Consider the following 5013-nt stretch of genomic DNA (forward strand, 5'->3'; position numbering starts at 1 on the left):
TAATAAAAACATGAGCCTGACAGGAAACAAGCGCTATACGCCACAAAAATCAGCCCCCTGAGGCACCCTTTGGTCTGCTCCCACTCTCTACACACGTTTTGTGGCATTCGTGAACCCCCGGCCCGTGCCCGTTAAAGATCCCGCGCTACGCGGCACAAATTAAATCCCAGAGGCACCCGCTGACCTGCCCTTGTTCACCGTGTACACACGGAGAGGTCCCGCTCCTTCCGGGCACCCGTCCGTGTCCAGCCGCACCGCTCCTCCCCGCACCTTGCCACGTCGTGCCGCTCCTCCGCCTCGACCTGCAGTGGGAAACACAATTGGGGAACAGGAAAACCGTTCCCGCTTTTCGACCGCTGACACTCGACCGACCACTGCTCCACAACAACTGCGACCTCCAGAAGAAATATAAACAAAAGAAAATTATGGGGCCAGCAGCTTACCCGTTGAAGCGCACTAAACGCGGGGAGCAGCACCAAGAGACTGTTCCACTCCCCGGCCTTCCCTTATAAGGGGGAGCCCCCAGGGAATCCGGACCAAACCTGACTCACTGAACGTACGAGGATCGTTGAGCAGGAAGCACCGAAGTGCTTCCGGTTCAAGAGGGCGGAAACTAGCGCCTATTGGGTTAAACGCGGGGATGAGCCACGTCATTGCTGACGCGGCCTCCCCCCCACTCTCTAATACCGGGGACTAGGGCGACCGCCGTAATGGCAGCCCGTCCTATTCTATTCCGAGCTTTCTCCATAGGCTCAACTCTTCCCAGGTGTGCACATAGTCCTTTACAATTACGTGGGTTTGTCCAGCTCCCTTGCACATGTGGGCTGAAGGAGTGTTTTGGAGGGTGCCCAGAAGGCCGGAGCCCCTCCCCAAGATTGTTGCCCTGCCTTTTGGCTCTTCTCGAGCTTGGCTCTGCGAATACGAGACTCCTTGGTTGAATGTTGTCCATCCTTGTGCACCTGGCGTATAGACACATGCACGAGCTGCTCTATATTGTCAATTTCCCATTCCTAGTGAGAAGATGTTTGCTTAAAATGTTTGTTCAATAATCTGGAGACCATCATTGCTTCTTCTGCTAGGTAGGGCGCGTAGGACCACAGAAAAAAATGGGCGTTCTTAAGCAGAAAAAAATGAAATATCACCTTTTTTTTCACATGCACGGTACATCTATGCTATGTAAAGTGGCGCACCTTTACCAGATTCTGCAGTCACAGTCCAGAATCTCACATTATAACATACGTGCGTTGTTCGTCCAGTCCTGTTTTGTTTTTATTTTGTATGTGATACTTTTAGTTTTGAATATTCAATACGAAAAAATGCATGCAAGTCCCAGCCACAAATACCAGAACGTCGAAAAGAAAACCGAACAATACGAATAACACCCCTCTGTCATAGAGAGCTCATGTCTGACACTTTCACCATTCCTTACTTATTGGCAATAAACATTCTGCATTCTTGGACCTGTAGATTTGTGTTTCTTTTTTGGCGCATGTGTCCATAAATCCCAGAATGCAACGTGAGTTTCGTCAAAACCTAGAATTATTAAACGTTTCAGGTCAAGTGTTTAGTTGCCAAGTAGGACAGGCATGTAGGAGAGATAATAAGAGTAACAAGCTTTGGTAAATGCATTAGGTATTGCCTATGTGTTTATTAATATTTGTTTTTGTGAGCTTTAGTTTAGTGAGCAGTTGAACACTATAAATTCAAGAAAGTATGACTGAGCCATAGAGCAGGAAAGGGGTGGGTTTACCCCAGGCAGAAGGACACCCACAGGTAGCCTCTGAAATCCGTTAAATGGTAATCTTCGCAGCAGGCCATCCCTGGTCACTGAGTGATGACTGAAATCTGTAATTTGGAAAGAGCCCAGTTAACAGAAATTTACAAGTGGGCTTGACGCCCGCCTTTTGCTTTAATACCACACCAGACCATTTCCCCTTATAATACACCTCCTTTAAATGGGGGGATAAAATTGTGCAGGAATAAAGTCAGGGACTTCATATTTTTTCGTATGAGTACATACGAGATGAAAGGCGCAAAATAATTTAACAGCAAGTCACTGGAAACATCATCAGATACTGCCCCTCGGGGATTATAATGTGTTTGCCTCCTGATTTGAAGCCCTGATGCTGGCTGTTAAGTGGCTGAATGTGCTATACTCTGACCGAGAGCGGTTCCAAACATCATTTAGTGATTGCTATTTGTGCAACAAGAGAATCCTTGTTGCGTCCAGTGTGCTGGCGTGTGGCGCAAGCAGGCACATATTTACAGACACAGCAGCTCAATCATGAAGCAACGCAACTGCCTGCATTCAAATGCGTGTGAACCTAAAAATGAAAAAGTATACAGAGGTTTAAGGTGGCATCACCACGTTGCATTGCAGTCCAATACTTAATAAAGAAAAATCAAAATATAATTACCAAATGCTCTGCTCTCGGTTAGCTTGCCGTTTGACTAAGCTGCTTGGTTTAATAGGAAGTGGTGGCTACCGGCTCAAACCTAGGTATACACAAAGGAGTGGGCAAACAGACGCCTTTGTTCCTTCACAAGCAAATACAAAGGCCATTTTTCCCAACTCTGCATTGTTCAGTAGAACTTTCACCCATACTCAGTGTTCGCCTTACATGTTTGCGCTTGTGGGAGGCGTTCACGGAACCAGGCAGTGATCACAGGAGGTCGAGCATGATAGGCCTTAAGTGCCTCCAGGAGCAGGGCTGACACTGGAGCGAGAGCTTTCATCTGTAAAGCACGGGGACAGTTGTAATTCGAGCCTAATCGGACGCGCTCTACAAAGGCAGCATGGGAAGGGGTGGGGCGGGATAAGAGGGCTGCTAGAAGTCTCCCGTTCCTCACCGGGCGGTCTGTGCCTTAGACAATAACATAGTATCCACAGGCACCATGATGACCTCGTTATGAGTTTTACATCTTTACTGCAATGGTATTAAATTGTATTGTTTCATATGAGTGCCCTAGTTTCACAAAAGCCGTCAGAGGAGTAGGGGAGGCAGGGCACAAAGAAATGTACACGGAGGACGCGGTTTCGGATTTATCTTGTGCGAAGGGAGGTTTTTATTGTAATTAAAGTGCACAACAAAATAAATGACAGGCCCGTTATAGTTAAAGGAGTAGCGAGGCGTGCCAAAGTGCTTAGTGTATAAATTACTGGACTGTAAGCCGCTGCCTGCCAAACAAGAATGTGCCTTGTAAAAGTAAAAGAAAACAAGCACAAGCTCGAGCACGGCATCAGGGGGGAGGAGGGGGGGGCCTGCAAGATTAACGATGCACGGTTTTGAGTGAAAAAGTCGACCGATGGCCTAAGGTCTCCTCCTAAGCAGCGCGCATGCGCGCTGCGTAGGCGAGACCTAAAAATGGCTTCCCAGGCAAGCTCTAGAGGAGACAAGAGGTTGGCTGGGGGTTGACCTCCTTAGATCCGAGGCTCATGCACCAGTAAGGTGGAAGGCACCAACCCAGGGCTTCTTTAGCCGATGGACCGGTGTGACAATCAGGAGCTTGGGCACAGTGGCTGCAGACTCCCGAGGTCTCTCATGCCCCTCTGGGGTGTAGAGCGGAGACAGGATCTAATATGAAGCCTAGGCTGATACTGGACCATGTTGGCATCAGACTGGGGAGGATTCTGAGTTTCCTGCAGCCTGGACAGTTCCTGCCACCTGCTCGCGAGAGATAGGCAAAGCCAGGTTTCTCTGAACAAGGCAGGGCCACCTTCCATACCTAGGACAGGGTGGCGTTGGACCAGGCAGGAGTCTGGGGCTCCTGTGGCTGAACAGTTCACCAAATTCCTCCCCCCAGAAGAGGCGGGGGAAGCCAAGGTATTTGCCTGGGAATTCAAGGCTCCAGGCAGAGGGCAGTTTTACCTTCTCTACATCAGCCAAGGTGGCTTGGGACCAGGAAGGAGTCTGGAGTTCCTGTGCGCAGGAAAGCTCCCATAATCCCCCCATAACAGTTGGCTGAAGCCATTGCTTTTGCCTGAAAATCAGGGCTCTAAGCACCAAGCTCAGCCACCTTCCCTACTAAGGTCAGGGTGGCATTGAGCAGGGGAAGAGTCTGGGGCTCCTGTGGGCTGGACAACTTCTGTAATCCCCACCCCCTGTGAGCGGCGGGCAAAGCCATGACTTTCACCTGGGAAACCAGGGCTCTAGGCACAGGCAGGGTCACCTTCCCTACCCGGACCAGGGTGGTATCAGACCAGGGGAGTAGTCTAGGGCTCCTACAGACTGAACAGCTCTTGTAATCCCCCTTCTCCATGAGAGGCATGCAAAGTCATGGCTTTCGCCTTAGAAGCCAAGGCTCCAGGCACTGGGCAGGGCTACCTTCCCTACATGGGCCAGGGTAGAGTTGGACCAGGAAGGAGCCTGGGGCTCCTGCAAGCTGGACAACTTCCTTAATTCCCCCGTTTGAGGTCAGTCACCACTGGCTAGTGGTGCTAGCCAGCAGACCGAGCCTCCTACACTGGTCAGGGCAGGATAGAGCCACCAGCAAGGTCTGGTTTCAAGATGCCTACCAGTTAACTAGTTAGCTTCTTTGTGGGCAAAAAGGTCACTTGTCACACTCTCAAGGAAATTCAGCAAATGCACGAGCATGGGGTAGTGACCTACGTCACTAATCCTGCCTTCTTAATTTGAATTCCTCCCAGACCTATCCCGAATATTCCATGAATCTTCACTACCTCTCTCAACAAGTAAATATAACGCACAGCTACATAACACATGAAGACAAATACAAATGTTATGTTATGAAATACAAATTGGATTTCAACGGTTCAGCTAGAATTACAGCTCCCAGTTGGCAGCAAAAAACAGAACTCCGTGCCAAACATTCACTGTGGAATTGAGAAGTGTAATGTATAATAATTGACTACTGTCTGGGGATTTATTTCTGCTGGAGACAACACCACACCTCCTTTGCCAAAATGCCCTTTGGTGTGGGTGGAGCCGTTGCAAGTTTGACTTGGCAGGGTCGTCTAATGCTTTCAAAGTTCCAGATTTATACAGCACTCAC

This window comes from Lissotriton helveticus, chromosome 3_1 (genome assembly GCF_964261635.1).
Source record: "Lissotriton helveticus chromosome 3_1, aLisHel1.1, whole genome shotgun sequence".
Lineage (NCBI taxonomy): Eukaryota > Metazoa > Chordata > Amphibia > Caudata > Salamandridae > Lissotriton > Lissotriton helveticus.